General features: G+C 38.7%; 1 protein-coding gene across 4 annotated transcripts in view; it reads right to left on the reverse strand.

Moving 5' to 3' along the window:
• LOC127635467 (UV radiation resistance-associated gene protein-like) overlaps nucleotides 1-13,024 on the reverse strand; it is a 124,978-nt gene that overhangs the window by 15,539 nt on the left and 96,415 nt on the right. The window lies entirely within an intron of this gene.

The following is a 13,024-nucleotide window of genomic DNA, read 5'->3' on the forward strand; positions in this document are numbered from 1 at the left end:
TCCCCAAAGTTTTAAATTAATATTTAATAAAGATGAATGAAAAATTGAAGGAATTGTTTAAGTGTGGCGGAAGTCCTAAAGCGTATGTGGTGGTTTAGGCAGACTACATATGTTTGTTTCTGTACATTAGGTTGAGTTATCTTCACATGACAACATCATCATCATCATCATCACATTATCCTCAAACATTTATAGCCTTGTAAACCATGGGCCACAGTAAAAAAGTCTGTGCCATACCACATGTTTACAACATCAGCGCCTGCTTTAGACTCCTTTTATAGGGGAAAATGAGAGAGACAACTACAGAGATAGGGTGAGAGAAACAGATTTACATGATCGAAGACCCAACAAGCAAGAGTGCTTGTTTTGCCCCTTTTACAGAATCGCCCAATCTAACACATTGGGCATCAATGCTCTCTGACATTCTAACACCAACACACACATAAAATAATACAGTAAGTGTGTGAAAAAACAAACAAAACTAACAAAAGTGTCTTGCCTTCAGTGATTACAGCCAAAATCAAATCATCAGGCGTGAGAAATATTAACAGACATGTGTAATCAAGGAGGTCTGCAATACCTGGAGACAGCTATCTGTTAGCATTCCCATTCATCTCAATGGCAGTTGCTTGGCTGGTGCAGATATTAAGAAAGTGGGGGCAAAAATCATTTGTGACTTATTACTACAGAGCCTAAGAAAAATTATGTCCTGACAACCCTGATTGTCTGATGGCACCCAGTCCCCAGCCCTTCACAGGTGATAAAGCTACAATAATATAATAAAATATTTGGAATTAATCTGTTGCTTGCAAAACAAATTTACTCAGGAACCAATTTTGAATGGCCGTCACAGGAGAAACAGGCATTTTGCCTCAGATTGATGTAGTTATGGCATCTACCAGCAGGTGCTAAGTTGACCATGCTAACCAGCCAATTCTTGAGACCTTGATAACAATAAAAAAAAAAAGTCAAGTTGTCCCCTTAAGGCTTAGAGGTGAAATAACAGTCACTCAATTGTTATCACTGAAAACTTGCACAAAAGCAAATGCAAAAAGCCTCAATTGCAGCTAATGTATTAGGTACACTCCCTGATAAACATCTGGTTTATCATGCCGCATGGCAGCACCCTCCACACATCTTCATAAATCCTGATCAATCACAGTAACACCAGAGTGATGGATGACCATGTGATTCTTCTGCCATGAATTTACCATCAAAAATCTTGGAGATACTAGGAGTGAAAGAGTTAGAAGATGAGAGACAAGAAAAGTTTGTGATAACCAATAACAAAATGGGGCAAAAGCCATATGAACAAGAATCTGTTTTCTTCAGGTGGATCTCTGGGGTTCAACAGACAAGAATTATGGTTTATTTCACTATACTAAGGATTCTATTTATCAAGTATACACAGACTCTACAGTTTACCTATAAAACTGCACAAAGCAGGACACACACACACACACACACACACACACACACACACACACACACACACACACACACGTGGGTTTTACTAATACTGAAGGGAGCAAGTGAAATACAGCAACTTCTGGGGCTCCTTTCCAACCCAACAGAGCTCGGACTTATAGGTTCGATGAATACATTTTATAAGAGAAAAAGTGAGAGTGGGCATGTATGCATGTAAGTGTGTAGTATTGATATACAAAGCTACATACTTTCAAAATGAACAGCTAATCAGTCTTAAAGAAGCTCCGTAACTACTTTGCAATTTAACTTAATAACGCAACTATAATGGCGTGAGATGCTGAAAAAACAGCGAGAAGCATGAGAGAATGATAGATTATACAGTACAATTGGTAATATTGGAAACATTGCTCACAGCAGGCAATTCAAAAAAGCTGTCAGAAATTATCATTACATTTATTGTTGAGGATGTGCTTCAAATGGGAAGAAATTGAGATGCAATTTCTCTCATTGGGTTATAGCATGCTGACAGCTTTCAATTTCCAAGTTGCATCACTAAATTCAACCCCTTTAAAGCTGTGGTACTAAAATATTAAAATAAAAAAAAAACTATCTACATAAAGTAGTCGACCATCCTGATCCATCCCTAGAGTGTAAGGCCAGAAACTAAACTTTATGCAATTACACATACGCAGATGAGAGGGCATGACCAACACGCAGTCTAGTTGAACATGCTTAACGTGCATTTTTGCTTTACTGTGGCAGTAACAAACCTCAGTACTCAAGGGGGCGATAAGAGTTTTGGAACAGATTTTGGAACGCAACAATGCGAGCTTGCCTAGCTAGAAGTGCCAACGTCCACATACTTAGGTAAAGTATGTTTTGGCCTAAAGACTTTGTAGCTGTTTTTGTTTGCATCCCTAGAGCAACTTGACATCATTTATTGGCGTAGTCTTACTGCTTTTCAAAAAAGGGCCCCTGGGATCTACCTTTGTTTCTTTGTGGAGGGCACTACTCCACGTATTCATTGGTGATGAAATGATCAAATACAGGAAGAACGAACAGCCTTATGCCTTTCATGGATAAAAATACACCTCTGGCTTTCACCAGATGACTATGTGCTGGGATCCGCATGCAAACCAAAAGGCCTTTGTTATTGCATGCAAACAGCAAGTCAAGTCATTTTTATTTGTATAGCGCCTTTCACAAAACACATAGTTCAAAGCAGCTTTACAGAAAATCATGCATTAACAGAAACTCTACTATCTTTGAGTCAACATTTTGTAGTTTGATAAAATAAGATTGTGAATTGTGTTTAAAAATAAGTAATTAAATAATAATTGTATCTAGAAACCCAGTGAGCAAGTCGTAGGCGACTGTGGCAAGGAACACGCAACACAATTCCGAATTAGAATCAGAAAGGGAGTGTACAAATTCTGCCTGGCCGACTGCCTAAAACCATGTTTCTTCAGTGTTTCTCTGACACAGAAACTGATTAGATTAAAACCAAAAATCAGTGAAAGTTTCCAGAAAGTTGAAAAATAAAATGAAGTATGACAGACATGGTTGAACAGCCAAACACAAAATTTGACCCCGTCATACAGAATCGACACGGTGCAAATGTTTTTACGAACCATCTCTAATGCTGGGAAACGTGTGGCTTTTGCTTGTGGTGTTGGAAATTATAATTATCGGTTGTTTGATGAGTTTCTCTGCCGAGGTTCTCTGCTAAGGCATCTATAGCTGTGTTCCAAAACCTATTGAGTGTCTACATAACAGGCTGCCTTCGAAAGGGCCCGTTCACACTAAACCAATTTTTGCAATCTTTTTCAAATGCTTTTGAAAAATAGCACTTTTCTAGGCACACAAATCACTTTACATCATAGTGGGGGAATCTCCTTAACTGCCACCAGTGTCCACCTGGATGATGCGACGGCAGTCAGTGTGCCAGAATGCCCACCACACACCAGCTATTAATGGAAAGGAGAAAACAGTGATGTAGCCAATTCATATGTTTAGGGGATTATTAGGAAGCCATGATGGATAGAGGCCAATGAGGCCAGGACATTGGGGTTACACCCCTAGTCTTTTATGAAAAGTAATGACCACATAGGTGGTCCTGGGTAGCTCAGCGAGTATTGATGCTGACTACCATCACCCTGGAGTCCCAAGTTCGAATCCAGGGTGTGCTGAGTGACTCCAGCCAGGTCTCCTAAGCAACCAAATTGGCTTGGTTGCTAGGGAGGGTAGAGTCACATGGGGTAACCTCCTCGTGGTTGCGATTAGTCATGCACAATGAGCTACGTGATAAGATGCACAGATTGACGGTCTCAGAAGCGGAGACAATTGAGACTTGTCCTCCATCACCCGGATTGAGGTGAGTAACCACGCCACCACGAGGACCTACTAAGTAGTGGGAAGTGGGCATTCCAAATTGGGAGAAAAGGGGATAAAAAAATGACCAAGGAAGAGAGTCAGGACCTCAGTTTAACGTCTCGTCCGAAAGACATTACACATTGGGCATTAGGACCCACACAGACCGCAGGGTACAGACCCTCTGCTGTCCTCCCTAATAGCAGCAACCTTAGTTTTCCCCAGGAGGTCTCCCATCCAGTTACAAACCAGGCTCAACCCTGTTTGGGGGTTTCACCCTGTTAAGCTTCAGTGGGTAACTAGACAAGAGCTGCAGGAAGATATGCTGCAGGCTAAATGTGAACTTGCGCTAACCGGACGTGTTTCAATATAGAGCTGCATCTCCCTGTTTTTCAGAATCTTGAGCAGGAGCACAGAATTTTATAGACATTGTGTCTTCTGTTGAAACAGCCTTCATGTTGGGAGTGCAACAATGATTCTTAAAATTCTGCCTCAGTAGGCAACTTACTAGGTTTTGCCATAAGTGCATGTATTCTATCAAAATACATAACATTTTAAAGATGAAAAGCAGCCAAGCGTGCTGATATGAAACCCAATAGGAAACATGAGGAACGATGACATCATTGGACCAAATATGGCACAATCGCAATTGATAAGTGTATGCTTGTGTGAGTCAGTGCCCAAGATTATCACTGTGTTGCTTTTCCTTCAGTTTTGGTGAAGTGTTTCCCCCCTTGGTGAAGTATCTACATGTCAACCCTTCTCATATCACACAAACAACAAAATCCCTTTTTGAAACACACATATACAAACATGTAAAAAGAGACTAGGAAAGATATGTTTGTCACCTAAAAGCTGAAATGAGTATTTGTTTTATTCAATATTTAAAAACTTTCTGCTATCCTAGCATAAAGGTAAAGTTAACCCAAACACAAAAATTCTGTCATTCTGAAAACTGAAAAATTATTTAAACAGTGAACATTTCTGCAATTCAGTCTGGTGACACTTGTGGAGCAGAATTTACACGCTTCAGCTATAAAAGAAAACATCCTCTAGCACACAATCTTGTAGCAGGGCATTAATTCAACTAGTATTCTTTAATAATCATCCACAATTTCCCTGAGTTAGCTTGACCTTAAAAGAAATGCATTATGGGAGGAAATCTGCTACTGTAATCTTGCAACTCAAAAGGCATTTGGCATGCACATTTGATTTCATTACTGCCTTTGTTCATCCTTAAAAAATTTTGCTACATGTGTTTAAGAGCTGAGCACATCTGGCCCATGAGTCCCTTGCTGGCGTGCTGTGTGACAGAGGTATGCATGCTCCTTTTTCCCCTGTGTGCTTTGCATTATGCCGTAGCTTGGGTTGCAGCATTTGTGAATAGCTTTTGGCAAAGGGTACTGGGATAGATCAAGGTATCCACCTGGATTTACAGTATTTTTAAGCAAACAACTGCCCTTTTCTGCCCATACCCAAAGAGAATGGACAGACGGACGGACGGACATCCATCCATACATACATATATAACCCCATTTCTGAAAAAGTTGGGAAAGTATGGAAAATGCTAATAAAAAAAAAAAAGGAGTGATTTGTAAATTCTATTCACTGTGTGCTATATTAAAAGCACAACAACAACACATCTAATGTTTTACCTTATGAATTGAATAGTTCTAGTTTTTTTTTTTATATACACTTATTTCAAATCAGAGAATTGCAACTTGCTCCAAAAAAGTTGGGACAGTCAAGTGTTTACCACTGCAACATCACCATATCTTTTAATACTTATTAAGCATTTAGGAACTGGAGACACGATTTTGTTAAGTTAAGCAAGCAGAATGTCCCCCATTTATCCATAATGCAGGTCTTTAGCTGTGCAAATGTAAGGGGCCTTTGTTGCTGTGTTTTGTGCTCATAATGCGGCACACATTCTCAATTGGAGATTGGCAGGCCAATCTCTGTACTGTCTGCTCATGGCACTTGTAATCTGGGTGGTATGTGGTTTGAGGTTGTACTTCTGCAAAATCACTTCTGAATGTGTGTGATCTCTGATCCCTCAGACGTCTTAAAAACAGTCTTTTGTCTATAATAGATATCATGACATGGGCTCGGGAATACTTCAGTAAACCTTTGTCAGACAACACTACTCACCACCGCATCCACAGGTACAAGTTCTTCACTATGCAAAGCAGAAGCCAAACATCAACACCGTCCAGAAGCACCAATGACTTCTCCGGGCTCGACTTCATCTCAGAAGGAAAGTAGTACAGTGGAATCAAGATTTGAGGTCCAGCGAGTCCACATTTCAAATAGTTTTTGGTAAAACAGCTGTCATGTTCTCTGGGACAAAGAGGAAAAAAGACCATCCAAGCTGTTATCAGCGTCAGGTTCAAAAGCCAGTGTCTGTCATGGTATATGGTGTCTCAGTGTTCATGGCATGGGTAACTTCCACATCTGTTAGGGCACCATTCACAAATATGCACACGTTTTGGAACAACATACACTATGCTGCCATCCAGACACCATCTTTTCCAGGGATGTCCCTGCATTTTCCAGCAGGACAACGGCATACCACATACCACCTTGATTACAAGTGCATGTCTGCGTAAGCAGAGAGTGTGGGTGCTAGATTGGCCTAAGAATTATATGTGGTGCATTATGAAGTGCACAACATGGCAACGAAGGTCCCCGTACACTTGTGCAGCTGAAGACCTGCATAAGTGACAAATGAGAGAAAATTCAGCTTTCTAAGCTTAAAAAAACTCTTAATAAGTGGTATAAGAAGAAATGGTGATGTAAAACATTAATAAACATTGACTGTCCCAACTTTTTTTGGAGCGAGTTGCAATCTGATTTAATCTGACAATGAAATGTAATACTTAACCCACCAAATAATGTGTTGTTGTAGTGGTTTTAATAGAGCACAGTGTAATTATCATTTAGAAATCTCTCCTTTTTGCTTTTATTCGCATTTTGTATACTGTCCCATCTTTTTGGAATTGGGGTTGTAGATAACTGTGCATCATGGATCTTGGCCCTATCAGCATGTCTGTCTTAATTTAAAGCAACAGTCTGACCTGCTGACAAGTTGAAGCAACAAACAGAGCAGCGGGTGACACAGGCCATTGCAAATATATATATTTTGAAATGTACATAAAACTGTCAGAAGAAATAGACTGAAAGTGAAAGACCAACATGAAAGTATATTATGTTTTTCTATCATACCGCACACAGATCTAAATCAAAGCGGGTGTTGACAAAGAACACAGGGAATTGTGGTGAATGTGTTGGTGCACAGATAGAAGTCTCTGCAGTGATTTAAATCCACAGAGAGTATTTTAATAAGCACTCTGCATAGTGCAGAATTATTTGGAAGAAAAATATGTGAAGGCTATTGAATGTGATTTCAAAAGAGAACCAAGAATTTGTCAAATAATAGATTACCGTACTTTATCCATTTTGCATTGGTACTGGTAATTTTTGTTGGCCATAACCAGATATATATTAATGGAAATAAAATTCTGTTATATTTCTTATACACAAGAAGTATTTGAGTAGAGTTTACAGTTTAACTTCATGTTAATACAATTTGTGGAACCACTGTCCAAAACTGAATGAAATTCAGCCCAAAAAATAATGTTTTGAGTGAAGTAATCGAGTGGTATAAAGTTCTCATATTCTTGTCTTTCCCTCTCTGTTTCTCCCGATTGTTGTTTGCTGCCTGCGGTCTTGTATTTGTTCTTGATGGTGATATTAGGTTTAGATCCCCTGAGCATAATGATAAAGGTGTGGTGGCATGCTGGGCATGAATGAAAGAAAACGATATGGGAATTCTCTTCTGAGATAATTTCGGTGTCTCCCTCTTTGACCCAATTGCTCCATCTGCACATTAGCCAGACTCAAGATGGGAGCTCAGATGGGAGAGCCACACAAATGAAGTATCCAGATTGGCTGTCAATAAAAGACAGGTGCTACACAAGCTAAAGGTTTAAAATGGTGCATACGATACCGTATACCTTGACCTACGAGCCTTGATGTTACGATAAAGTTAGAAGCTCTGGAATAAGTAAGGTCACAACTTCCTACTTTTCAAACATACTGGTCAAACTAAACAGCATACAAATGTAGCAATAAAGCAAGTGTATATGCTAGAATGGTATTCTTTTTGTTTATCTGTCAAAATTGACCTTAGAACAAGTTGTACTACATGCTCTGTGCTTTAGATTTTCCACCTACCTACATGGCTAAACAATTTGCACACTTTTCACATAAAACATTCCACAAACATTTTGTATTTTGTTCAAACAGTACATCTGTAGTTGCTCTGCTAAGACATCTGTGTGAACTTGAGGGAACCTGACTTCATACAACCACCAAAATCACATTGAGACTAGTTGGTAAAAAGTAATGGCAAAAATAAAATAAAAAAGTTAGAGAAACATCATTTGTTTGCACTTGTTATCTAATGCAATGATATTCATTAATTTTATGTGTGGCTTATGTATCCAGATACTTTTGGGGGTCACTGTGCATATAATACATCACATAGATTGCCAAAATAAACAAAATATTTCACAGTAAGGTAATTTCACCTGTATTTGCCTTCCATCATTATCTACATAAAAATTAACAGCTTTACCCCTTTTCTTTCCATTGCCTTGTTATTCTTCACACTTCTGCCACTGCCAATTTTCTTACATACTTAAAGCTCACAGATGGACTCACTTTTTGAGACAAATTGGAAGTGACACAGGATATGAAAGCTGCCTCCCAAATGAAGCCTCTTTATTCCATCACGGGTCACACTGACGAGTGTTTTGTCATTGAAAAAGTCACAACAGTTCAATGCAAAGTACTTTCTATAATCTCTTGACAGCAGATGCTCTTGAGGGGCCAGAAATCTGCAAAACCATAACTTTTCATCAGCCGAGTCATTTTACAAATGAAGATGGCCGAGCAGTGACTCTGATCCAAACACCAGGGCTCACTGAAATTCAGAACCACACAGTGAGCCATTGCAGTGATTTACAATAATAAAACGAATCCTTTTGGTATAGCTATGGACATTCCCAACTTGCCCAGTTTCTAAAAAAAAAAAAAAAAAAGATTTAGGGAAGGGTATTGCTGGTTTGTATGGAGTTCTTGGCCTCCCAAAGGGAGGCAATCAGGGGCCCAGATGGTCCCACTATTAGTCTGTTTTGGAGGGGCCAGCACAGGTGCAATCCTTATGTTACCCTCCCAGGTCAGAGCAACAAAGGGGCCCGGACCAAACTGTGGTCATACACACACAGCTAAAGACACACATACTTTTGATGAAAAAAACTAACAAACAAACAAAAAAAACATGTACAATGAATCAATAAATTGTCTTTGGGGGGGAGGGCCTAAGTTGTAGTGTAAGATGCAGGTTCATAAAAAGTTTAAGTCTATATCCAACCTTGCACTAACCTTGAAGAGGGATCTCTCCTTATATCTTAGAACTTAGAACTGAGCCATTCTTTGTGAATTAATAGATGAGGGAAGAAATGTTTGACAAGCATTGGCACCGACCACACTGAAAACTTGGTCATACCCATATCTGACTATGTTTTATAAAATTTTCATGGCATTCATAAGAAAAAAGCCATCATTAAATTGGTCAAATGCCTGCATACCTCTGTTCGCTGACAATTCCCATAGTTCACATGCAGTACTGGTCTCTATGTTTTACTGATAAGCCTCTCCATAATATAGCTCTATCATTATCTGGCTTTCTCTAGATTCCTAATGGCTTTGCCAAAGTCAGTGACATCAAGGCCTAACTGTTTGGCATCTCAATCTGGGAGCATGGTAACGTAAAATGGAATAATAGGAAGCCAGATATAGTTTAGGTTATTCAGGAGGAAAGCATGCATACATTAGCTATCAGGACTAATACATAAGACATGCCAAGTAAATGCTACTGAGAAACCAAAGGCCTGGAGTAAAAAAACTATGCTTGAGGTCTTTGAGACACAAGGGCTTTTCCTTGAACTTACAATTTCTTGGCTTCAATCTGGTATGGTACTTGTTTTGAATTGAACTTCAAAGAAATTAAAAATGCCCTCGACATTTTCTTTGTTGTGTGCTAGTCCAAGGGCAAGGCAAAAATATTCAACCAAACTCCTCAGCAATCACCAAATGTTTAAGCTTTTTGAATGGACTTTGAACCAGTGGTTTGGCCACTTGTTGAACACAAATATTTGGCATCATTGCATAGTTGAAGTCTCCAATGGCAAGCAGACTTGCACAAACCACAGCAACTGCTTGAAATCACATGCTTTTGTTCACTAGATGCTTTGGCTGCAATGCTAACAAAACTAGTCATGAAAACTCCCAATGGACTGTTGTTATGAAGATGCCTCACAGCTACTATCCATTTAGACATCTTGGCGGTTTTTAAGTCAATCAACCCACCAACCTTTTTCCAGTCAACACAATGTCCAAGTGTCTTTATCCCATGATGTAACATCTGTAATGTCCTTTAAGCCTAGTTTCCATGACTTTCAAAGACACTGCTGACATTTGCAGAAACTATCACTGATAATATGAGAACAGACGAGTTTAGAGAGGATATAATATGGTTTTATGGGATTTAGAATCATTACTCTGAAATGTGATTTATTGATTGACAAATAAGCTCTTGCTAATACACAATACAGCTTTTCAGAGCACAGGCAAAGACATCATACATTTTTCATTTCATTTGTTTATTTTAGAGGTAAGAGCCACACCCTTAATGTCACTTCAAGTTTCAAAGTCCTTGACCCCAATCTCCAGCCCTCTTTACTAAAACACGGACACTTTTTTCCACCACATATTTTCTTTTCTTCATTCATCCCTTCTTTCTGCCCAATTCCAAAAAAATACAACACAGGTGTGGTTATACACACTGTTCGACTTGATGCTAACAAGCTTAATTCAAAACATCTCCTGCTCTGAGTTACCCAACCTTACACTTTATTGAGTATCATATGGACACATTGCAGTCTACAGAGACAACATATTTACATAACTATGGGAAAGACTTACTGAGACGAATGGGTAATTTAATTTGGATACCACCGGTAACAAGGGCCTGCTGTGTTTTTCAGGCCCTCAACAATCTTTGCCCAAAAATCAGGGCTTCATTTGGCCCTCATGAGAGCAATTTCACACACCAAAGCTGTTGTATAACAGGACTATAATTTCACTGACAAGGAGCTCTCAGTGTAACTACAAGCATCAAGCTTCTGCGCATAATTTGAGATGTGTGCATACTTTTCGTTCTTTGGTACGATAATACGATAATACAATAATAAAGGGCTGTCTGATAAAGCGGTTGTCAGGTGATCTCCTTGAGTGTATTTCAGGGTGTAGATGTCTGGTAGGCTAATGTGGTACAACTCTATTGTGTAAATCAGATAAGAAACCCACTTACTGATTTATGAGCCAAGTCTTTGCCTTAAAGTAATGAAGGTGAGTTTGTTTCGAGTTAAGTCAAGTTGCCATTTTCGCTAATTATATATATGGGCTTGTCCCACTTTATATTGTAAGACACAGAGACAGTGGATATAATTAAGGTGCAACATATATAAAGCACATAATTGATTTCAAGAGGGATGCCAAGCAAGCTGGCAATATTGGGTGGGGTGGTTTATTGATTATAATATTTTTGGTTATTTTATGGTATTTAAGCATTGATTTCAAAATATGTTTTTACCAATAACAAAAAGACAGGGTATTAGAGAGTTCCTTTTCATTAGATGACTTCTAAAAGATTATAGCTTTTAATAATTGGTCAAATATTGGTCAGATATAAGAGAATATCAGAGTTGTGTGGTGCATATTAAACACACATGTATAGTTAATGGTGACTCGTTCAATTTAACTGAATTTTGCAGAGCCAATATTACAATTTTAGTTCCTTGAAACTTTTAAAGTTTTTACTGATTTATCTAATTACAGTAATGTGCCATCTTGGGTATGGTTTAGTTAGGCTTACCTAATGTTGTTCACTTGTTACTTCACTGCAAATAATTTTTTGTCTTTTTCCTAGTAAAAATATCTAAACATCCTAAAAACAAGATTTACATAAGTAGAAAAAATTACATGAGATTTTAAGTCTCGGAGAAGTTTCAGAGAAATCAAAATTAAGGAAGGTTTATGCTTAAACAAATTCACATATCTGGTGTGAATGTAGATTAAGCCTAATATAGTGTAAACACTCTTGATGATCTTGTAGGGTGCACTGACACCTGTCAGAACAGTTGCCACCTTAGGGGGTCCCAGAGCCATCACTGGAGTCATAAACTTGAATGAACATCAGCCCATGTTAACCCAAGGTGGGGTAACCCTAAACCAACACTACACCCTGAGGGGTCAGAGCAATCTGTTAACATCACAGTAACAAACAAAGACACCCATTCATCCTCTCAAGTGGGACAGAGGGACCAAAGGCATACATATATTTCAAGTATCTCACAAAATGATAGCTTGAACTTGACATTGTACAGGAAATATTTCTTTATCTCAGCTGAAATAAACTATACTCAAGCAAATATGTTCTAATAGAGATACAGTACTGTGCTTACAGTCTGGTCAGCAGGGAACTTATAAGATGGTATCTTTGGCCTTTGCTGTGCACAGGTTCTACTTTTAAAACTCGATACGGAAAAACAGATTAATTCCGTAAACCATTTCACCCACGCAGAATAAATAACATTAACCTTAATTTCATTTGCTGTGTTCATTTAAGTGCAACTGCCAAATAAAACTGTTAAAAAAATCTTAGTGTCAGCCAAAAGGTCTGACGTGGTCATAATTATGCTTTATTATTTAGAATAGAACTTGTTGAGGGTTTCTTTATTGGGCCTGTTATTTTAGGGCAGAGGAACAATTCCATATAGGGCATGGGAAAAACATGGCATGAAGCAGATGTGAGGCCATTATGCCTGGGTTAAGATGCCCAATCTGGACTAAGCCAAACACAATCACTCCTTATTGCAATAAACCCTCCATTCTCTCAATCTGTAGAATCAATTGTGCCTTCCTCCCTTAGTCTGCCTTAACAGAGGGATTTTATGGCAGAGGATTCCATAAAAGCCTCTCAGTAAAGGTTAAAGTTTAGTGTTCGAGCTCTGAATGGTACACATTCCTGTCCATCGCTCTTGGTGACAAGACCTCCTATTTAGAAGAATGATGCTCCAACTATTGGATTCTACAAACT

This window comes from Xyrauchen texanus, chromosome 43, assembly GCF_025860055.1.
Source record: "Xyrauchen texanus isolate HMW12.3.18 chromosome 43, RBS_HiC_50CHRs, whole genome shotgun sequence".
Taxonomy (NCBI): Eukaryota; Metazoa; Chordata; class Actinopteri; order Cypriniformes; family Catostomidae; genus Xyrauchen; species Xyrauchen texanus.